Source organism: Sorex araneus, chromosome 3 (genome assembly GCF_027595985.1).
Source record: "Sorex araneus isolate mSorAra2 chromosome 3, mSorAra2.pri, whole genome shotgun sequence".
Lineage (NCBI taxonomy): Eukaryota > Metazoa > Chordata > Mammalia > Eulipotyphla > Soricidae > Sorex > Sorex araneus.
The window spans coordinates 167,773,488-167,796,951 of NC_073304.1; the positions used below are offsets into that span (position 1 = coordinate 167,773,488).

The 23,464-nt window shown below is 53.3% G+C and overlaps 1 protein-coding gene across 3 annotated transcripts in view; it reads right to left on the reverse strand.

Annotated features, from left to right (window-relative positions):
* Nucleotides 1-23,464, reverse strand: part of LOC101539053 (NXPE family member 4) — a 388,567-nt gene that overhangs the window by 102,311 nt on the left and 262,792 nt on the right. For 2 of the 3 annotated variants that reach the window (XM_055129854.1, XM_055129853.1), the window contains one exon: nucleotides 3,186-3,330. The gene's annotated coding sequence lies outside the window, so the exon portion shown is untranslated. Of the gene's footprint in view, nucleotides 1-3,185; nucleotides 3,331-22,554; nucleotides 22,690-23,464 lie in introns of those variants that run through there. The other variant, XM_055129855.1, reaches the window with a different exon arrangement.

The following is a 23,464-nucleotide window of genomic DNA, read 5'->3' on the forward strand; positions in this document are numbered from 1 at the left end:
AAAATTTCAGGAAGATCAAAGATTTAAGGGTAAGAGTCTTAAATGTAAAAGGCGGGGGGAGGGGAGGGCAATCACGTGTCTACTCCCCGAATTTATCTCGGCCTTGTAGTAGCACTGGGTGGAGAGACCAGTACGTGCACACAGAGTCTGCAGCAGCTTGGAAGTGAGTCACAATCTTCCCTCTGTCCACCCCAGCCTGGCTTCCAGCTCATTGCAGCTGGGCTGGGAGTCTCAGAATCCTTCTGAACCCAGAGCTGCAGCAAGCCACCAGCCAACAATTAGCTTTGACATTCACAAACAATAAAAACCCCTTTTCTGCCCATGGACAGCCAGTATTTGTTCCCCAGATTTGGTCTTCCCGACACCTAGGGGAGCTCTCGGTAGGGTTTGGTTTTCTTTCTCTCCCTCTCGTCTCTCAGCTGTAATGACAACCACCGGCGCCCTCGGCAGCAGGGTCTTCCCGAACCAACCCTGTAGCTCCCCATCTTCCACTCTTGCTTCTCTCTCCCCCGGGAAGGCCCGGATGCCTCCTATCCGCCTAGTAACATCCGAGTTTTAGTCAACAACTCCGTTTTGCTGGCAGATCCGTGGGGGACAGACATGGCTTTACTTTGCTTCTTGGCTCCTTTCTCTCAGTGACCCCTCATTCCTCAAGCTTCTACACTTTCACTGAGCCTCGTTTTCTTTTCTTTTCCCTCCCTTTCTCTCCTCCTCCCTCCCTTCTTTCTTCCTTTCTTCCTTTTTCTATTTCTTTTCCTTTTGTTCTTTGGGCTACACATGATGATGCTCAGGGGTTACACCTGACTCTACACTCAAGAATCACGCCCGGTGGTGCTTGGGAGACCATCTGGGGCACCAGGGATTGAACCTGAGTTGGCTGCGTGCAAGGCAAGCGCCCTTCCCACTATCCTATCACTCCGGCCCCTTCATGGGACAGAGAACAGTGATTAAAAATAAAATTCCCTGGGGTAGGGCTGGAGAGATGGTACAGGGGTTAGGGACTTGCCCGCCATGCTGCTTGACCCCATTTTGGTCCCTGGCTCTGCATATGATCCCCTGCGCCCCTTCAGTAGTAATCCCTGAGCACAGAGTTAAGAGTAGACCTGAGCATGACTAGGTGTGACTCTCCCTCCAAAGGAGAAAAAAATTATGATATAAAATATTCCCCCTGCAAAGAAGGGATCTGGAGGACATACTGAAGCCGTAGCTCTGACTTTCTGATAGGACCTTAGGTAATAAGATCAAGGGGAAATATATCAAAAAGCATGAGTTTACTTTGTTGTGTGTTTTCTCTTGCACGTACCAATAATTCAATTTCCGCTAAGCAACAGTGACTTACAAACTTATTGATGGCAGAGTTTTAGGCATTTAATATTTCAGCACCAATTCCACCACCAGTGTCAACTTCCCTCCACCTGTGTTCCCATATTTCCCCCCACCCCGAACCCCCATCCCATCCCTGCCAGTCCCCTTGACGGATACATTACAAAGTTTCAGAGGTTGTAGCTTAGAACTCAGGTTTTCAGTGTTGTTGAGTCTGTTTTGGATCTATGGCTGTACCAGTCACCCATATTACCGGTATAAGTGAAGCCTGGTGCCTGTTCACCCATTACTTCCCATTCTCTCTGTCCCCTCCTTGATTTCTTTCCTTTCCTGTCCTTCTCTCTAAACACTGGGGTCAAGGGTGATCTAGGCCTCCCCACTTTACTACAGTACATTTCCTCAAGAAAGGATGCGTTTTCTGACAGACCTTAGTTCACATCATTTGTCTTTTTTGGGGGAGGGACAAGAGGGACAAAGAAGGCGTATAAAGGGAAGCACTCCTCCTTCGGGGAAAGAGCTGGGGTTTTTAGATTAGAGCTCTATGGAACATGTCAGAAACGAGAGGAAAACAAACATCCACGTTCAGAAGCAGTGGCATTTAATAAAGTGATTAAGCAGTGACATTAAATAAGTTCTCAGGCCATTTTAAAGTAATTAATGTGGGTGGATGGAGACCAGGATGACTGGGGGGAGGGTATGGGGTGTATTTCTTGATTAAAGATGGCCAGCGGTGGTGGCAAAAATTCTGTAGAAAGGTTTGTGTGTCCCTGGCACTAAATGACATTGATTATTAGAAATCATCTCATCTCCCCCTTGCTTCCTTAGGATGGTGTGGATAAAGACATGGAGGACTGGAAATATTTCTGTGGGGATTCTGGGCTGGTGTTACATTTTAATGAGAAACTTTGCGTGAAGCATGTGGTAGAGAACAAAGTAAATGGCAGTCGTTCAAAAGCATAGGATACCGTTGTTGCCACCACTCTTCCTGTTTTCTCCCTTTCCCATCAGCGCTGGTGGGAGAGAATCTTAATCTTACAGCTATACCCAGGACTCGTGCTCCAGCAGGTAAGTGGAAGCCACCTGTGTGAACTTACCAACAACAGTGCTTGCTCTGTTCACTGGAGGTTTTGGTTTATAATGGGTCTGTGTTGGGCCGGATTTACAAAGAAATAAACATTAGGTTTAGTTATTTGCAAAGAAATTTATTCTATTTGTAATTTATTTATTTGTAAATTGCTGTCACTGTCATCCTGTTGCTCATCGATTTGTTCGAGTGGGCACCAGTAATGTCTCTCATTGAGAAACTTATTGTTACTGTCTTTGGCATATCCAATACGACACAGGTAGCTTGCCAGACTGCCGTGCGGGCGCGATACTCTTGGTAGCTAGCCAGGCTCTCCGAGAGGGCGAGGAATCAAACACGGGTTGGCCACGTGAAAGGCGAATGCCCTACAGCTGTGCTACTAATAGACAAATAAAAATTTGATTTGTGATGGAGTCTGCACTGGGCCGAATTTACAAATAAATAAATATTAGATGAACAGACCCCACTTAAACAGGAACTTTCTGCTGGGGAAGGCAGAAATAAATTCACAAACTCAAATGGAAGGTAACTTGGAATGACTGGGGCTGACTTCGTACTTAAAATCAGGACTCACATGCCAACCTTTCCTTCATCTGTTCATTAACTTCTCAAGCAGTGGGTCTGTGAGCCGAGGTCCAATAGGCAAGTTCTAGCTTAAGCAAAAACCAAGATATTTTGAGGGATTCGAGTGACATACTGAGATCTTCTGGTGATAGTGAAGACCCGAATATCTAGTTATTTCTCAGAGTGAGCCTCAAGCAACTGTATTTGGTCATACCTGAATTCTGGTCCTGGTTCTTTTACTGATGAGGCAGGATGATGAGCTTGGGCTGTGGAGTCACATCTGGGTTTGAATTAGAGAAGAAAACTTTAGCCAGGAAACTTCATTTGCTTGGGCCTCTTCCAAGGTTCAGGGTGGGGCTCTAGCAATGAATACACACAAATATTTTAGAATATATATATATGTATATACGATTCCTACATCCCTCTTGGAGAGCCCGGCAAGCTACCATGAGTATCCTGCCCGCACGGCAGAGCCTGGCAAGCTACCGTGGTGTATTAGATATGCCAAAAACAGTAACAAGTCTCACAATGGAGATGTTACTGGTTTTGCCCAGCTCGAGCAAATCAATGAACAATGGGACGACAATGCTACAACAGTGCTACAGAGAGTGCTATGTATGTATGTGTATATATACAACCTCATAAATAAATGCATATAATTCATATATTTAAATAGAAACATACACATCTTTATATTTTATCATCCATACTAAATGTGGATTAAGATAATATTGGTTTTTTACCTTGTGTACCTTTTATTTTATTTTATTTTGCTTTTTGGGTCACACCCAGCGATGCTCAGAGGTTACTCCTGGCTCTGCGCGCAGAAATTACTCCTGGCGATGCTTGGGGGACCATATGGGATGCCAGAGATTGAACCCAGGTTGGCCAAACGTAAGTCAAACCCCCTTCCTGCTGTACTATTGCTCTGGTCCCTGTGTACATTTTTTAAGTGCCTTTACACACCTTTTCACAGGTTAGTTGCGATAGCACAGCTGTTGGGCTTTCGCCTTTCACGCCGATGACCTGTATTCGATTCCCCCACCCCTCTCGGAGAGCCCGGCAAGCTACGGAGAGTATGGAGCCTGCACAGCAGAGCCTGGCAAGCTAACCATGTGTAATGGATATGCCAAAAACATTAACGATAAGTCTCTCAATGAGAGATGTTACTGATGCCCGCTCAAACAAATCGATGAGCAACGGGATGACAGTGACACAGTGACCAGGGCCAAACTGTCCAAATCTCTCCCCCACTGGCTCTTGAACCCTATCCTTTCTTTCTGCCTTTCACCTCCTCTCCCCATGAAATATCAATTCTGTGTTCCGAACCCTAAGATTGGTTTGGGCCTTTCCCTTGCTTTATTTATTTGTAGCCCATCAGTGAAAATGACAATCTGACGTTTGTCTTCCTCTCTCCGATTTACTTCACTTAGTATGGTCCCCTCTAGTTTCATTTATGTTGTTGCAAATAGCACGATTTCATATTTCTTATAGCTGAGTGGTATTCTATTTGGTCTATATCCATAATGGACAGGAGCAATAGCACAACGGGTAGGGGGTTTGCCTTGCACACAGCTGACCCGGGTTCGATTCCTCTGTCCCTCTTAGAGAGCCTGGAAAACTACTGAGCGTACCCTGCCCCCCCCCCCGGCAGAGCCTGGAAAGCTACCCGTGGCATATTCAATATGCCACAAACAGTAAAACAAGTCTCACAATGGAGATGTTACTGGCGCCCGCTTGAGCAAATCGATGAACAATGGGACGACAGTGCTACAGTGCTATATTCATAATATTTGTAATTAGTTAGAATAGCTTTTTCCACCCTAACTTTTTTTAGGGGTCTTCCAAAATGGTGCTTAGGAGGCCCCTAGGGATTTTGGGACAAGCTAGTTAGTGGTTAGCTGCAAGGCCAGAGGATGGGGTACAGCTTGTCCCCTGTGGCTCTGGGGATCAAATCAGGGTGGGCCACACGCAAAGCACACATCTTGACCCCTGTACTATCTCTCCAGTCCCTCCAGTTCAATTTTATATGAAGAGGGGCAACCAAAGAGGAAGCAACTACTGAGACAAAAAAATAAGCAGCAGGTCTATTTTTCTGGGTGAAGTGTCTTGAAATAAATACACAGCAAGGAGAACTATAAAACCATACAAATAGAGTCAGGGACTTCAACATCCCTCTCACAGCACATTGACACAACACACAATCTGCATCACAATCAAGAACTGACACCATAAACCCACGAGGCATGGCTGCTCTTTACTGAACATCTAATCGCCACCAACAAAAAATACGACACTGCTTTGGAATCTGCCAGCTTCTGGGGGTCACAGCACCTCCTACAACCTCTTTCCTGTATTTCTGGGGTGGAAGAGTCTCGGGGAGGGGGGATTCTTGTGGAACACTCAGGAGATGGAAGTGAACCTGCCGAGTCAACTGTGTCTGCAGCCCAGGTGGACCCTCGGGATGTCTGCTGCAACACCTGGGCAGGTGTGCATAATTACCACCAAGGGGAAAGTCCTTCCAGACAGTCCCTGCGATGGCTACGTGTGATATTTCAGTATCTCCCCACGGCAGACACTCCGTTGGCTTGATCTCGTGGGGTTTCTACCCTGGAGCAGACTTCAATGCTTCCTGGGTCCTGACCCATTGCCCCTTCTCATTTGCCTCCCTGGTGGCTGGTAATGTGCACAAGGAGCACGAAGGACCAACATCCTAGAACGCTGAATCAGCTCCTGCAATTGTGGGAGGCCCATTTCCTGCAACAAATCTACACACACATGGTTCTTCTCAGAGGAAATCCTCTCTGGCACAATAAAACACACACACACACACACACACACACACACACACACACACCCCACAGCACACAGAAGCGTGCACGCAAGGAGAGAAAATAGCCAAAAAAAAAAAAACCAAAAACAACCACTAAAACAAACAACGCACCCTCCCCCAACCCAAAAATCAAAGAGAAAAATGTGTATAGAAATGTGTCAGGCAGTTAACAAAGCTATTATTTTTCTGAATGTTATGTTGTGTATGAACTATTAGGAATGTGGAATTTGCTATGATTTATTTATGTTCCCTTTTTCGGTAGTCTTTTTTTCTTATTTTGTACTCTTTTTGTCCTAGAATGCCCCAAGGAATGCAGACCTCTCTGACTGGACTCATTAGCTCTGATTGTGGGCAATGCACCTCAGTTCTCTGAGCCTCAGTTTAATTTTTAAAAGTTATAATCTGTTAAATAGTGTGATAATCTTACAGAACTACTAAGGCTGTTGTGAGGATTAAATAAATGAATGCATGTGAAGGGCTGGAAGATTACTTGCAATGCCTATAAATAATAACCTGCTTTCTTGCAGATCTTAAATGGACACAGACTCTGTCTTATAAGGATACTGGACAAGTTACCGTCTCTGAACCTCAGCTGTTTCATATTTTCTGTAAACTATGTTCAGCACTCACCTTCAGCTCACCTCCAGGGGTGTGGCAAAAGGAAATGAGTTAATTCACGGGAGTGTGAATGCCTTTTCAGGCTTCTGCCTGGTGGGCGGGAGGTTGCAAATTTGGTCCCCTGTACCCCATCCACGTGTAGAGTCTGAGTCTGGGGCCCATTTCTTTTCTCTGATGCTGTTATGCTGTCCTGGGGATCGAACCGGAGACGGCTGCATGCAGGGCAAGCCCCTTACCCACCGCACCATCTCTCGCCTTACAGGCTCCCGCCCTCCACTCGAGGCTGCACGGGGCTACGGGAAGGACCTTCGTTTGCTCCAGGACTGCTTCTCACTAAGTGCTCTCTCTACCCTTGTGACGAGGGTGGGGGGCGGGGGTGAAATGAAAGAATACAGAAATCCCTGTGGCATTTCAAGATCAGCGGATCGTTGATGGACAGAGAAAAGTCCAAAGTGTCGGAAAGCCATGGGATCTGATTCTCACGGGACTTGGGCACCAGCACTCCTTTCCCCATTCAAGCCACCACCATGAAGAAGAGATGTCACAGCACCAAGGCGGGGGGCTGGAGGCTGGAGCCACAGCATAGCGGGGAGGGCATCTGCCTTGCACGCGGCTGACCCTGTTTTTTCTTTTTTTTCTATTGGGTCACACCCGGCAATGCTCAGGGGTTACTTCTGGCTCTGCACTCAGGAATTATTCCTTGTGGTGCTCAGGGGACCATATAGGATGCTGGGAATCGACCCGGGTCAGCCGCATGCAAGGTAAACGCCCTATCCACTGTGCTGTTGCTCCAGCCCCTGACCCTGGTTTGACCTCCGGCATTTGGGTGTGACCCAAAAAAATCCAAAAAAATAATAAAACATCAAGGCCATTCTGAGATGAACTGATTAATTATAGCACTTCCCTGAAATTTCAGCCTCCTCCACCCAGCAATACGCACACTTTTAATCAAAGGAAGAGCCCTCCCCGTGGGGAGTCTGGCCTCCATCCACCCCCAGTGATCATTCCACGACAGCCTGAGAAATGATCTCATATCACTGCCTAATTGCTTTACTAAATGTCAATGCTTCTGACGGTGAAGATCTGGGATGTGTCTCTTCCCTTCATATCTACCCTGGAGCCCGATCTTCAGGACTCCTATTCCCCCAGAGGTGAGATGAAGAACCCCCAGTGTATACACACCTCTTCATTTATTTTTTTAAATTTTACTATTTTTTTAAATTGAATCATCATGAGATGCACAGTTACAAAGTTCTTCATGATTGGGTTTCAGCCATACAATGTTCCAACACCCACCCCTTCACCAGTGCATACTTCCTGCTACTAATGACCCCAGTTTCCCTCCTGCCACCCACCCCTCAGCCTGCCTCTATGACAGACACTCATCTCCTCCTCCTCCTCCTCCTCCTCCTCGTCTTCTTCTTCTTCCTCTCTCTCTTTCTCTCTCTCTCTCTCTCATTTTCCCTTTTAGACATACTGTTACTGTAGGGTATCAGTCATATCCCTTTACCTCACAGTTCTTGTCCAGAGTGACCATTTCTAACTCTCATTTTCATAGTGGCATGTCCCTCTTTGGCATCTCACCAGTTCTCTGACCCTTCGACATGGATACATTTTTACAGAGGGGCCGGGCCACCCCAGAAACCTGCAGCAGGCATGGGGGGGTTCAGCTCCTGATCTCTACTGCCTTGCCCGCATTCCTTGGAAGAGGCATTTGTCTGGAACATGGCTGACCCTGTTTCGGTCCCTGGCACTGAATGTGGTGTGTGCTCCTTGGGCACAGAGCCAGGAGTGAGCCCTGGGCACAGCTGGGAGTGGCCCCTCACAGAGTCTGCTCAGGGATTCCGGTAACGTTCAGCATGGAGGTACTCAGTCTATTGGGGTGCAGGGGTGGAAGCTTTCACAGGGACGTGCCTGGTGCCTCAGGTGGGTTTGGGAAGAGCAGAGGGTGCTGGGCCAGGCTGAAGGGGGTCTCCCGCGGACTGAACCTGGGATGGAGCTGGGTAGGGGAGTGCCTGCCATCCTGTCCACGGCTCATCTGCCAGCAAGGAGGCTCTGATCTGAGTGGACTCCGTGCCCCTCTCTAGGCAGACTGAGAGTCAATGAGGCTTACTTAACATTCGCTATGGGATAAATAAGAGAAAATTAAAAGAGCAATTTTAGGAGGGAATAATTGTTTTCCATACACCATAATTACAACTGCTTGTAAATGCTGCTCTCATAAACGCATCTGCTGTGCTGGGTTCCCTGAAACTCTCTCGGTAATGAACCTGAGGGCTCCTGGCGGAGCTGCCGGGGCTGCACTGACCCCTGGTGTCTGGCTGGAGCAGAGGCGGCTCGGGCTGGCCCAGAACTCCGCTGACCCGGAAGCTTTCCCTCGGGCTTTCGGCCACGGAGAAACCTAATGGGGCCCACAGGAAGCCTAGACTCAGCCTGCCTGGCCTTGGATGTCACGTCCTGGCATCTGCCTTTGTGCGACTTCTGTCCCCCATGCCCTCCCTTCGGACGGAGCTGCCATGTGGAAGCAGAACATCCTTCCAGAGGCTGCTTTTTCCTCAGCCCCCCTCCCCCGCCCCATGCCAATGTCCCTCTGGTGAATGAAGCCTACTGGACACACCTCCTACCTCACGCTGCACTCCAGACCCTGCTTGGACCCCAGGCACGGTCACCCCTTTGGGTTTGGAAGCACCAGCTTCTTAGTTGGCCTCCCTGCTTGCAACATGCTAATACTGGGGACCACCCTCACCCCTCACCCCTACCCCTTGCAGCTCACTGAGTTTATTCTCCAACTAACCTTGGCTGCTTGGAAAGAGTTGCTGCTACCTGCTCCTGTTATGTGAACCCGGGCGTGTCACTTGGGCAATCTGGTTATCCGCAAAATGATGCGTTGGAGCCCAAGTGTTTTTCTCTCTTTTCACTCTGAGGATATCTCTTATTCCTTGCCATTTGCCCCCCCTCCCCGCATTACCTTTTTAAAAATCTCTGTTTCCAAATAAACTCATTGACTAAAACTATTAATTGATTTAATCCACTTTTTTTTTATCAGACACACTTTACTGCTATTGGAACATCTGATCCAATCTATTGCTTCAAAGAGTTTATGTGATTCTAACCAAAGATAGAGAATAAGAACAGGAGGTGAGGGGGGATGGAGCTCAAGGGCTAAGCTCATGTTTTTCATGATCCCTGGGCTCAATCCCAGCACCACCCAATGCTGATATTTTTTCAAGTTTGTTGTGCACGTTACCAGAAGGAAACCCAACATTCCTGCTGGTCATCTTCAAATACTAAGACGAGCACGAAGCCCAGCATGTGAGTCAAAACAGGTCAAGGATCACACTCAACTTGGAGATTCGTTTCTCCATCTCTCATACCTTAACTCACTCTTAGAGTTCTCCAAGTGAGCACAGGCCTTGTTCTTTGATTCACCCTGGTCCGTAAGTAAACAGTCCATCACCAAGACCAACTCTAACCAAATGCCAATAGTAAATTAGTTGGGTATATAATGGCCCTGGAGTTAATGACAGCACGTCCTTGTTCTTAGAAAATATAAATAATGAAATGCTTGCATGTGATACCTGTAACTTCCTTTCAAAATGTTTGTAGGTTGGGGCCGGAGCGATAGCACAGCGGGTAGGGCTTTTGCCTTGCACGCGGCCGACCCGGGTTCGATCCCCGGCATCCCATATGGTCCCCCAGCACCGCCAGGAGTAATTCCTGAGTGCAAAGCCAGGAGTAACCCCTGAGCATCGCTGGGTGTGACCCAAAAAGCAAAAAAAAAAAAATGTTTGTAGGCATCAACTTTTTGTTTGCTACTGAGATACAATTGACAAGTAACACTGGATTAGATGCAAGTACATGGCAAAACTGATTGTTCACATGTGCTGTGAAATTATCACCATACTTTGTATAGATGTGATCACCAACTGTATGTCACACAAAGAAAAAGAGGGTGGGATTAAGAGGAGAGTGGGAGGAAGGAAGGAAGAAGGGTAGAGGAGAAAGGGAGGGAAGGAGAAAAGAAGGAAGGAAGGAAGGAAGGAAGGAAGGAAGGAAGGAAGGAAGGAAGGAAGGAAGGAAGGAAGGGAGGGAGGGAGGGAGGGAGGGAGGGAGGGAGGGAGGGAGGGAAGAAGGGAAGGAGGGAGGGAGGGAGGGAGGGAGGGAGGGAGGAAGGAAGGAAGAAGGAAGGAAGGAAGGAAGGAAGGAAGGAAGGAAGGAAGGAAGGAAGGGAGGAAGGAAGGAAGGGAGGGAAGGAGGGAGGGAGGGAGGGAGGGAGGAGGAAGAAGGGGAGTGATGCAGGGAGGGAGGGGAGGAGGGGAGGGAGGGAGGCAGGGAGGGAGGGAGGGGGAGGAAGAAGGGGAGTGATGCGGGGAGGGAGGGGAGGAGGGGAGGGAGGGGGCAGGGAGGGAGAGGAGGAGGGCGGGAGAGAGGTGTGTGTCCATATACATCACAGGCAGGGACAGAAAGCAGGTGGCTGCAGGGGAGCAATTAGCGAGTCTGGGAACAGGCCTGGGATGGTCATTTGACCAGTTTCTGACTTTTTTTCTCCAGGCTTGAAACTTTGGAAGCACGTTGGAGAAAGGCATCCTTTGGGGTCCCCCGGAGGCGGCTGCAGCTGTTGTGGTGCCTTTTCTTTCCTAAGGACCCCGACCCCTCCCTGCTGTCCTCCTCTCAGGCAGGATGGACTGGGAGGGCAGCGAGGACAATGCTCAGATTCCACAATGCAAACCTCGTGCCTCGAGGCTCTCACTCACGCTGCGCAGCCGCATCAGACGGCGGAGATGAAAAGCAGACTCTGAAGGGCTGTGCACGCCCTCCTGCTCACCACACGGAAGCCGTCTTCCTGTGGAACCCCCTCTCCCCCACTTCCTCCTCAAAGGAAAATGCTCCTTTCCTCTTTTCTAAGGCAACTGCTCCCTGTGAATGCCCGACCCTTATCTTCTCTGAGATTTTGCTTCCAGAAGGTTCTCTGGTTGGTGAGCATCCCCTCACTCACCTCTCTCCACATGGTGCTCCAGGCTCTGCATTCCTCAAACGACCCAGGATGGCCCCAGGATGACCCTCGCCTACCTTCTGATCCCAACTCTTCTCTTCTGCTGCCAAACCCTCCGAGCTGACGGAATCTGCAGGCGCTTTCTCCTCCCGATGCGGCGTGTGTCCACGCTGCCATGTGCTCTCGAGTCCCACCAACGTGCCTTCTTGCAGGACAAACCTCCTTTTCAGTCCCTGTGCTCCAGTCACTCTGGATCTCTGCTGTGCGACCCGGTGGGTGATTCCCTCGCTGCAGACCACTCTCTCCTCCTCCTGAGCCTGCAGCCCGGACCGGGGAGCCCGCCCGAGACCCTCGCGGTGCTGGGGGGTGAGAGCTGAGAGGATGCGGAGTCTCAGCGGAGGAGGGACCAGGCTGGAAGGTACCAGCCGAGTCCAGGACAGCGACTGAAGTCGGGAGGCCACATTTCACACTGGGCTGGGGACCTCCAGGGTCACACCCCCGCTGCACCCTGCGGGTGCCCGGGGGACCGGGGGTGCTGCATGCTGGGGGTTGCTCTGTGCTGTCTTCCCTCACCCCGGCCTTCCTCATGGCAAGGGGGTCTCCAGAATCCGTCGCAAGCCTATGTCCCTTTGTCTTTCGAGCCCCTTCTTCCAGGTGCCGCCAGACCCCTGGTGTGAGTCTGCCGAGGCTCATGGCCCTGTGACCTTGTCATTTCCACTGCTGGGAGGCTCCCCCAGTGTCCTCCCCACTCTCTTTTTTAATCTGCACATGTTTAAAGTGATCTGCCTCAGGAGGGCCAGAAAGCACAGTGCTTAGGGCACAGACCTAGCACGGCCCAGACCCAGGTTTGATGCCTCCACATCACGTGGTCCCCCGGGCATCACAGGGTGGCCTCTAAGTACTCTAAGGTGAGGCCCTGGAGATCCCCAGCCCAGCGCGAAATGTGGCCTCCCGGCTCCAGACGCTGTCCTAGACTCTGCAGCCGCCACCTCCCGGCCAAGCCTTCCTGGTCCATCCTCCGCAGAGTCTCGAGACTCATACGCTCAGCTTCTCCCCTGCTGTCTCTCCCTCCCCTCCCCTATGCCTGGCTTGCCTCCAGGAGTCCCTCTGAGTTCACACGGCCCTTGTCCTTCCTTCCTTCTTCCTCCCAATACCTCCCATCTGCTTCTCAAATTGTAGCCCCACTTTCAAAGGTGACTTGGGGGCTGGCAAGATAGGATCAAGGTTGAGGCATTGACCTTGGATATGGCCGTGGTCCAAACACTGGCACCCCCTCTGGTCCTTCGAGCAGCATCGGGCATGGCCCCTGATCATAGAACCAGGCCCCCAAAACAAAATTTAAAACTCCGGATTCGATTTCCACCTCTCGCACGGAGAGCGTCTCGCAGGGCGGGCTTGCCCCGGCCTGTCCTGCTCCCGCTGTGCCCGGGCTGCGCGGCAGTTTGGTACCAACTTCCTCTCGGTTCTTCTTTCATTTTCAACCAACTCGTTAGTGCTTTCAAGCTCTCCGGAGAAATCACCACGGTGTTGGCACGCGACGGAGGTCAGCGGATCTTGCCACGTGCTCCACTGATGTCTCTGAGATCTGATCGGAAGCGTCGGTCGTGTGTTTTAACCTCATTCCTGGGAAGTTAACAATGCCGGTTTCAGAAAATAGTATTTCTTCCTGGAGAAAGTTCGGCTCCAGCCATGGGGCTGGGCGACTTCAAAGACCCAGGACTGTGCAGAGCCCGGGGGTGTCCGTGCCTAGCCTGATCCCCGGCATCCGCTCTAGTTTGATGGAGAAGTTCACACCACCTCTGTCGCCTTTGCACGCCCGCCTTCCCTTTCCCGGTCTTGGCCATCAGGGTGGCTGATGTGCTTTTCTTCACATTTCCAGGGATAACCCTCTCCCCGGCCTCTCTGAATCTGGCAATATCATTTGGTTTCTGCCGTCCATACGCAGAGGTAGCAGAGCTCCAAGGAGGGGGAACTGGCTCAAGATCATACGAGAAAAACTCAGGTTCAGCTGGTTTTAAAAAATAACAATAATAATTGGTCCAAAGCTTTTGCTTTTGTTCCTTTCAGTTCTTTCTTTTCTTATTTTTTGTCTTGGGGCCACACCCCATGATGCTCCGGGGGTACTCCTGGCTCCGCACTCAATAATCACTCCTGGCGATGCTCAGGGAATTGTATGGGATGCCGGGGATCGAACCCGGGTCAACTGTGTGCCAGGCAAGCACCTTTACCCCTCTCCAGTCTATTCCTATCATTTTCAGTTCCTTCCAGTGCAGCTGCCCCTCCTGGCGCCTGGGGGAGGGTGATGGTGACAGGGAGTGGCACCGTAGTCTTTCAGTCCCAGGATGCCTCCTTCACTCCCTGAGTCGTGGGCTGGCTGAGTGCAGACGCCAGGGGTATTAGCCTCCTACCTCCAGTCACCAGTTGGCTGCATGTCTGAACTAAGGGATGCGTGGATGGATGGATGGATGGATGGATGGATGGATGGATGGATGGATGGATGGATGGATGGGTGGATGGATGGAAGGATGGATGGTTGGATGGATGGATGGATGGATGGATGGATGGATGGATGGATGGATGGATGGGCAGGAAAGGACAGACATGTTTCATTTGTTCTAGAAGACACAAACCAAGATGCTTTGCTACTGTGCTCCCTCCACAGTAGACTGCACACAGTTGTACAACAAAGACTGGCAGGATTTCTTCCGCGGAGTTCCCCATCTCTTTCCCTGTACCTGCAGGCACCTCAAAACTCAATACCTTTCACCAGTCTGTGGTCTTGGTTCATGTTTCTCTTCTGCTCGTTATCTGCAGGTTTAGTGGCTGTGTACTCATCTCCTAAGCCTTGATTTTTCTCATCTGTACAATGGGTATGATCCTAGCACACATTCAGAATGACTATGAGAAGCCGATGGTAAATTGTAAATGAATTACTATGGTACTTTATTTAAAACCCTCTGCCCAAGTGCACCGTGTATAGTAATGCTCTGTTAATGGTCCCTTAAGAATGTGGGGGAAGCGGGGATGAAGACAGGGGCATTGACACCCCCGTATTACCACCAGCGCAGTCAGCGATCTATGCGTAACTTTTGACTCCCCCAACCCAACTGCTAATAGCCTGGTGTTGACCGGAACCGTTACTGATAGCATGAACGGTTGACAACCTCACATTCTGTACTGCCTACCTTTCAGCTACTGTATTTTATAATAAAGTTAGCCAGAGAGAAGGGAATGTTATTAAGACAACCAGAAAAGGCACTGTGGAAAAAGCACAAGAGGCAGAGCCCGGCACGGGGAGCGCCTCAAGTTCCACCCCCACATCTCATGGCTGGCGCAGCCCTGCTGTGTGGACGCCGGCAGCCTCTAATGTCCTCCAGGGTTGGGCACCAAACTTCCGAGTGGCCCCAGGTCCCCTGATCGTATAAACTCATCCCTGGCTCATCCTGTATTTACCCCCACCAGGAGTTCCCATCATCTATTTACTGGAAAACCCGTGGGTACAGGGGCCATCCAGATGAGCCATTTATCCGAGCCATTCCAGGTGAGCTGTCAGTCCCTGAAAGTCAACAATGACTAAGCCAGGGAGAGGGGCTGGTCCGCAGACAGGAGCCACGGGGGGAGGATAAGGTTTCCTCACCAGCATGTTCACAGCTCTAGACCTACAAAAGCCAAACGCAAGGCAGAGAACGCAGACCACGATTCAAGTCACTTGGACCCTAAACTCTCCTATCACCAGAACCCCGAGGAGGGAAGGGATAAGACAACCCGACAGGTACCTTCAGAGCATCCTAGAAGCCTTGTGGAGAGTTGGGACGAGATGGGTGGGAAGAGGGCGGCTCATCTGCCTTCTGCTCTAGTGGTCCTGTTGCCAGAGCTATTGTGGTGTGTCCTGTGTGTGTGTGTGTGTGTGTGTGTGTGTGATGCTTTCTTAATGGCTGAGCTGAGACCAGGTGTCCAGCAGCAGTAAAATAAAATACTGCTCCAGGTACTGGTGAAATTCATTTAGCTCCTATGTAAATCCATCTCCTGGGGGGCAGAGAGCCTATAAACAGAGTTAACATCACATTACTGCTGTTTATGGCCTCGTGCAGGGCTTGCGGGGTAGAGGAAAGGGGGCAGGGTGGGCTGCAGGCTCCCCACAAATCAACTCCACGTTATCAGATCTCCGGGAGAGGAAAAGCAACAGCCACTTCTATCTCCACAAAGACGCTGCCCAGCCAGCCCATTTCACAGGTGAGTTCACTGAGGTCTCATGGAGCAGGTTGTGGTGAGGATGGGACCCAGAAAGGGCTGTGGCCAGTTCTGCGCCCCCCCCATCATGTTGGGCACCAGAAGGCAAGACCGAGGGTCAACTCCTCGCTCCGAGGGTGAGTGAAGTTTGGCAAGCTGTTCGTTTCCCTAAGCTTTAAAACTCCCCATGGGCAGGCGAGCACAGGGGCGCGTTTTTAGATAATGCAGTGAAGGGCTTGGCCGTCCTGCATGTTCTCTGAGGGCTGGCACTGCATCGGGTCTTGCCGTGGGAAGAAACCAAGTCACAGGTGAGATCCCGAACCAAAGCCGGGGAGCTTCACGCAACTCTCTCTTCTCGCCAGGCGCGTGGCTGCCTGCGGCTCTTTCTTCCACCCGCGCTGGGGAATGAGTCAGATGCTGCAAAATTCCCAACTGGTTTAATTCCCTGGCTCCCTTGGCGCACACGCGCCCCACTCTGCCTCCAGGAATCCCCCCCCCCCCGGGAGCTCCGGGGCCAGAATCACCCAGGTGGTGCCTGAGGGGAGGACCGCTCCCCGCCGTGGGAAAGCACCTGTGATTCCTGGTGACCCAGAGGCTGGCGGGGAAGGCTGAGAGAGATGTAGGGGTGATGGCGCCGGAGCCCCGGAGAACAGGCCGAGGAGAAGACAAGGTGGTTTGATTGGCAAGAACCATCAGCAGCGCAGGGGAATATGTGAGGGAGCATCCCTGCCTCCCGACAGAGCTGACTCACTCTGGGGCTGAGTGCTGTATCCTCAGCTCCCCCTCCAGCCCCCACCCGCGCCAACCTCTGCTGCAGGCCCCTGGCCGTGCCCTCCTCCCCACAGTGACGAGTGCCGGGAAATACAACAGAACCTCTTCACACTGATCAGTCCTCCAAGGTTCTTCCTCGGGATTCTCCGTTTATCTGGTCATTAGATCTAATTAAATCCCTCCAACATGGAGCGCGGGTGAGTGGCACCACTTCCTCTCACCAATTAAACTAGAGGAGACCAGAGAGGTCCTCACCGCTGTGTCCCCCGAGGGTGGCGGTGGGGGACCAGTGCAGACGCTGCCCGTTATCTCTGAAGACGGTGCTGCTGGACGGTGCGGGATGCTGCCCCCCACCCGACCCCACCCACGTGCCCTTTGCCCGGCTTATCCGGAGCCCATGGATGTCTATTGTCCCAGGTGGTTCCCTAACCATCTGCCTCTTTCCAATCACAGCTAGAGAAACGGGGGTCAGGAAGGGACCGTGGGGCTGAGGAAGCAGGGAGTTCATATTTAGCCAGGGAACCAAAACACACACTCACGGGGATTAACAAGCAATCTGACGGGAGCCTCCCAGCAATCAAACCAAGCAGGGAAATGTGGCACTTTACCAGAAATCTCCCACTCTTTCCTTTAATTTGTTTTGTTTTCTTTTTGGGTCACACCCAGCAATGCTCAGAGGTTACTCCTGGCTTTGCACTAAGGAATTACTCCTGGCGGTGCTTGGAGAACTATATGGGATGCTGGATATCGAATCCGGGTCGGCCGCATGCAAGGCAAATGCCCTACCTGCTGTACTATTGCTCCAGCCCCTGTTTCCTATTCTTGGGAGGGGGAAAAAATCAATCCTACGGCCAGAGAGATAGCTCAGCGGGTGGGGCACTTGTCTTGGGTGTGGTTGACCCAGGTTCTATTCCTGGCACTGTCTATGATCTCCCTAGCACTGGAAGGAGTGATTCCCTAAGCACAGAGCCAGGGGTAAGCCCTGAGCACAGCTTACTGCCACCCCCTCACCCCCTGCCGCAATGCTAAACCATCAAATAAAATCACTGTCGCACTGCCGTCCGTTGTTCATCGATTTGCTCGAGTGGGCACCAGTAATGCCTACATTGTGAGACTTGCTGTTACTGTTTTTGGCATATTGAATACACCATGGGTAGCTTGCCAGGCTCTGCCGTGCGAGTGGGATACTCCCGGTAGCTTGCCGGGCTCTCTGAGAGGGACGGAGGAATCAAACCGGGGGTTGGCTTCATGCAAGGCAAACACCCTACCTGCTGGGCTATTGCTCCAGCCCATCAAATAAAATATTAACAAAAATTAACTCCTAGATCTAAAAGAATTCTTTCTGGAAATTGACTCATCAGTGGGGTGCAACATTAGGGAACCTAATTCTCAAAGGAACTTCTTGTGGGGATTTTCGTTAGGAGACACTGGCTGAGAGACCATGTTTAGCGGCTCTTCCCTAATACTCGTTGCCTTGCATTTGACAGCTGGATGCGTGACAAGGTCCCTGTGTCCAGGACTTTGAAGGACAGGTTCTTCTCTAACGGGTCGAGCTGCCCACGGAGCACCCACAGAGGAACTTCCATTTGACACAAACCGGGCTTGGCCCATCTGGGTTCCTGGGGTTCAACAGAGGAGAAAATGTCACAGACCCCTCACCCTGGGCCTGGCCCCCCAACCAGTGGCTTGTACCGAAGCCCCCCATGTCTCTGTCCCTGCAGAACAGACAGACCTGCTCCTCTGACACTTCAGCTCACACAAGCCACCACCAGACAGATGTGCCAGATGTGGCTTCCCCACTCCAGTCACCTGGAGAAGCAGAAGTGGGGCTCCAGGTGCCCCCTGTCCATCCAACTACGCCTCTGCATCATGGCAGTTCTGAAATCTAGCACCTGCTCCCCCAGACCCGACCAGGCCTCTTCACCAAGGCAGGACCGAAGTCGCGCCTGTCCCCCTCTCGCCCAGCCACCAGGAAGAGCTCGAGTCCCCTCTAGTAGCCAAAGCGAATTCGACCTTGCCTGGAACAACCCTAGGTGCAGAGGCAGAGTCACGAGGGAGGGGACCACAGGCTCCCGGGCCCTAGAGGCCAGAGAGGGGAGCCGGCCGGCCTCCCCCTAACACACAGCACCCCCTGGGGAAGCAGATTTCTGCCCACGAGGTACCTTAGCAAACTACGTCCTCTGTCCTGTCCTATCCCCTTCCACAGAGGCCCCACGAGGGGCTGGAGGGATAGCACAGCAGGAAGGGCTATTGTCTTGCACACAGCCAACCTGGGTTCGATCGCCGGCACCCGTGAGAGTGACTCCTGAGTGCAGAGCCAGGAGTGAGCCCTGACCAGCACTGGGTGTGGCCCTAAAACAAAATAACACGGCCCCTAGAGCCAGCCCTGGGCTCGTGGTCCCGCTGATGGTTGGTTCCCCCACCGCTGTAGCCGGCGTGCTCACACCGTCTCTGGCTCTGAGCCTCCCTGACCACGAGGCCGGGGACCTGTCTCTGAGGCGCGTCCGGGGAAGGTCTGGCCGGAGCCCCCTCGGCCGCGCTATTGTCGGGGAGGGGACCCGGAACCCTGTTTCCGATGTTCCTGTCCCCAGCACGGGGCCTCCCGGTTCCTGTCTCAGCTTCCTGCCCTGGGGCTCCCCTGCCCCCTCTGTGGTCGGGGTGTGCCCATGACCTGCTGGCCCTGCAGAGGCGCCGGGACAGGCTGGCCTGGGACTGTCTGTGCCTCTGCCCTGCCACTGGTTAGCCACCCTGAGAACAACCTCCCTGACGTCACTTCGGGACAGGCCCCCGCCAGCCACAGCACCCGGATGCCCCTAGAGTCCGTGTCTCCTTGTGACTCTTGCGGAGAGTGTGCAAATGCCACCGTGGGCCGAGCTGAGCAGGGCAGGGCTTGGGCAGTGCCACTCCATTTTCTGGACCCAGAGGAGAGGGGTTCGGTGACTTGGGGGGTGGGCATGGCCCTGGCGGCCCCTCCTGGGGTGTCCTTTGGTCTGTAAACTGGGAGGACCCCGATTCTGTGGGTAAATGTCCAATGGCTTGATGAGGTCACAGACACACATACGGTGACTTAGAGGGTGTCCCACGGGGGGCTCTGAGCGGTCGCTCCTCCTCCTGTGCCCTGTTCCCCCCGCCCCCACCTGTCTTCTCCCCCTCACCTTTCCCAGCCCACCCAGCTGACAGGTGCAGGAGCCCCGGCCAGGTGCAGTAGATGCCGCCTTTCCAAAGGGGGCGCTCTAGGATCAGGAAAAGGCCCTTTGGGGCCCTGGAATGTGCCTGCGAGGACCACATGCTGGTACCTCCGACTGGACATTTGAAAAGGAAAAAAAAAAGAAAAGACTTTTATGAAATCGTTGCCTTGATATGCTATCAATTTTTCCAGATGCCTTTTCAATATCTGCCGACAGAACTGTATGAAATTATAGTAAGTCCTGCAGCTGGGAGCATGGACGTCGGCAGCTGCTGACCAGCCTCTCAGGCCCCCAGGAAACGAGGGAGGCGCAACCTGCTGGTAGTTCTGTCCTGGGGGAGCCCGGGGACGGGGGTGGAGAGGTGGTGGTGCCAAGTCGCCACCCGGGGCAAGAAGAGCACAGGAGTCTGGGGCCTGAGAATTTGGGACCCACCTCCCAAGCAGGACGGGAGGCTCCAATGCAGGGGGAGGCCTGGGGGTTCGTTTCTGCTAACCCCAGGCCCTCTAAGATGCGGGTGGGCAGATTTGGGGTGGGCATAGAGGGCTTTCTCTGAAGCCCCCTGGCCCGGAGCAGGGAGGAAGGGCTGAAGGACACGCTGTTCCTCCCTTCTGTATCACGAGAAGCCAGCAGCCTGCCAGGCATCGCCTCATGCATTCACCACCCTGAGAACCCCCGGCCAGGAGAGACCGCCATGCAGCAAGCGGGCGGTCTCTATCTCCCTCTCCCCCAGAGCGGAGCCAGCTTTGGGGAGACCCCGGCAGGACTTCGAAGCACCCACCCGAGCATGCCCCCCACCAAGAGGAGACAGGGTTTGAGGGGCACGAAGGGAAGGGCCGGTCCCCTGTATGTGTGTCATCACCCCCTGCGTGCGGCTGTGTGACAGCGCTTGTCATCCTGTCTGTTTCGTCCACCTGCCAAGCCCGTCCCCAGCCAGCAGCAGGCTGGGGGAGGCGCAGGGCCCCCACCTGAGGCTGATAATGGGCGGTGGAGATACTGTCCGCAGGGGACAGGCCGCCCTGGAGGACAGCAGGGCCTTGGGCAGGCCCAGGCGCCCCCTGCTGGCGGGTCTCGGCAGCGCCCCTCTCCCCTTAACCCCGCGACCTCAGGGCCAGGGCCATATAGCGCAGAGGGCATTTGCCGGGCACGCGGCTGCCCTGGGTTCTATCCCCGGCTCCCCACATGGTCCCGAGAGCCTACCAGGAGTTATCGCTGAGCACAGGGCCAGGAGTAAGTCCTGAGCATTACCAGGAGTGACCACCAAACCAAACTAAATAACGGGGGCTTTTCCCTCCCCGCTCCGTCGCGTTTGGTGTGCAGCAGGGTCTCTCCTGTACCAGGGGGCAGACAACCTGGGCAGCGCCAGTGTCCCGAGAACTCCAGAGCCACGGAGAAAGCCCCTCGGAAGGAGAATCTTCCCTTTGTAAACAATGATCAGGATGAGCGGATTCACCCTGAGTGACCCTGGGCCTGACCCTACCACTGCCCCCTCTTGTCCACGCGGACCAGACTGTTAAGTGGATCGTGCTGTTTCACACCACCCAGAACTCGCCTTCATAGAGACATAAAAACCATAAAGATACAAAGACAAACTGCAAATAATATAAAAACTGCAAAATACTATCCTTCCTTCCTTCCTTCCTTCCTTCCTTCCTTCCTTCCTTCCTTCCTTCCTTCCTTCCTTCCTTCCTTCCTTCCTTCCTTCCTTCCTCCCTCTTCCCTCCCTTCCTTCTATACTCCCTCCCTTCCTTCCTCTCCTCCTTCCACCTCCCTCCCTTACTTCTCTCCTCTCTCCCTTCTTTTACTTCCTTCAGTCCTTTCTACCTCCCTCCCTCCTTCCCTGCATCTCCAGAATAGAAATGTTGGGGGGGGGGTGATATGAATCAAGTTTCACAGCAGTTGCCTCCCCCAATTAAGTGGACCGTTTCACGGGACACTTTGCATTCCTGTGGACAGGAGAAGCTGTTCACCCTTCGCCATAGCCGGGGCTGTTCACTTGTTGGAATGAAACTCTTTCTGACAAGCAGGAGAAACGTTTCCTCCTGCCCGCCAGCGGGAAGGGACCCACAGGGAGAGGGGCTGGAGCTGACGACGTTGGGGCACCTCTGGGAGGGGCGCGGGATCAGGGGGGCAGCACCTGCTCAGAGACTGAGCAGCTCCATCCCGACTTTCACAATGAGATTTGCATATTTCTTTGGGGAACCCCCCCCCCGCCCCTGGGCGACATGGCTCAGAGCCCATGCTGTGCCAGGGAGGGTGCCCGGCACATGCCAGACATGAGCCCTGGCCCTTCCAGCCTTTTCCAATATTACAAAAAAGAACTGTTTCTCCTGACGGCGAGCTCTGATGTCCTTTGTGTGAAAGAGCAGTGGAGGGGTTAGGGGCTGCTCTGCTCTGATTTCCGAGGGTAGTGCTTGGCCCTCACCACCCCGAGATTCCTGTGCTGGAATCACCATGGGCACTCTCAGGGGAGGGGGAGAAGGAACGGGGAGGGGAGGGAGGGAGGAGCAGGCGGCGGGTAAGAAGCAGCCAGTGGGGAAGGGTGGTGGTTGGCAGAGGAAGCCGGTTCTGCCCTGGAAACTCTCACTTATCTGGAGAAACCTTCTGGGGGTTGAGCAGGGGGTGTCGGGGGAGTCTGCGCCACACCCAGCAGTGCTCAGGGGGCTCTTTCCGGCTCTGTGCTCAGGGATCACTCCTGCTGTGCCAGGGATCAGCCGGCCAGGCCTTACCCTCTGCACTATCTCTCCGGCCCCCGGAGAGGTCTCACAGGGTTGGCAGCCACTCCCCCCTGCTCTGGTCTCTGCTTCCCTCCCTCCACGCTTCCCTCTTTCCATCCTCCTCCCGCAGGAAAGCCAGCCCCGGGCAGGGGCAGGCGGGGGAGAACAAGAGTCTTGACCCTTCCTGTCCAGAAACAACTCCCCAGGCTCCCCTGGGGCTCCCCTGTGACACTTACCGAGGGCTGGTAACTTAAGCTGGTCCTGACGCTGGTAAAGCCCATCCCAGGCTGGACCAATCACAGCCTGCGCCCACCTCCTCCTGCTGCCAAGATGCCAGGACCAGCGAGGACCAGCTCGGGGACTGTCGCTGCTTCTCCTGCTCTCTTAGGGTCTCCCCAGTAGCTCCAGGGACCAAGGGGAGCTCCCGAGGGAGGGGCCACAGACCGGAGCTGAACCCCACCCGCCTTTGGGAAACAGGCTCAGGAAATGACACTGGGGAAGCGGCAGGGACGGGGACAGGAAGGGCAGGGGAGGCACCGGGCCTTCCAGATAGGTCGCTCCCTCTGGATGCCAGGCTCCAGCTGGGGGCTGGGAGGAGAGGGGGCCTGGCTGGAGCAGCCATTTGGGCCTGGAACAACCGCAGGAGGTGCCCTGCGTGTTGTCCGGGTAGCAGCCACACCCGGAGCACCAGGCAGGGGTCCACGTGGGGAGATCTGATGGAAGCCTCGCAGCAGGGACCCCCGAGCCTGGAGCACGTCGGGGAAAGGCAGACGGATGCACAGGAAGAAGAGAGCTACTGGAGGAGCATTGCTGGGCACCTCCCCCAAGTGCTCCAAAACACTATTCGAGAAAAGACATTCACGCGGCCGTGAGCACCGCAGCTCCCAGTCGCCGAGTCCAGAATCAACCCGGGTGTTTCAAGAACTGAGGGCTGGATAAAGGCAGCGGTGCAGAGACGCAGCGGAAAAACTCCTCAGCCCTAAGAAGAGATGGACTCGTGCTACTGGCCGCTGCAGGGGTGGCCCTGGAGAGCACCGGGCTGGGTGAAGGTGGCCGAGGAGAGGCAGAGACGCGGCATCATCTACTCCGCGTGGGAGTTAAAGGAACGGAGGAAGGGAGCCGAGTCGGAGAGCCGGTCTAAGGACT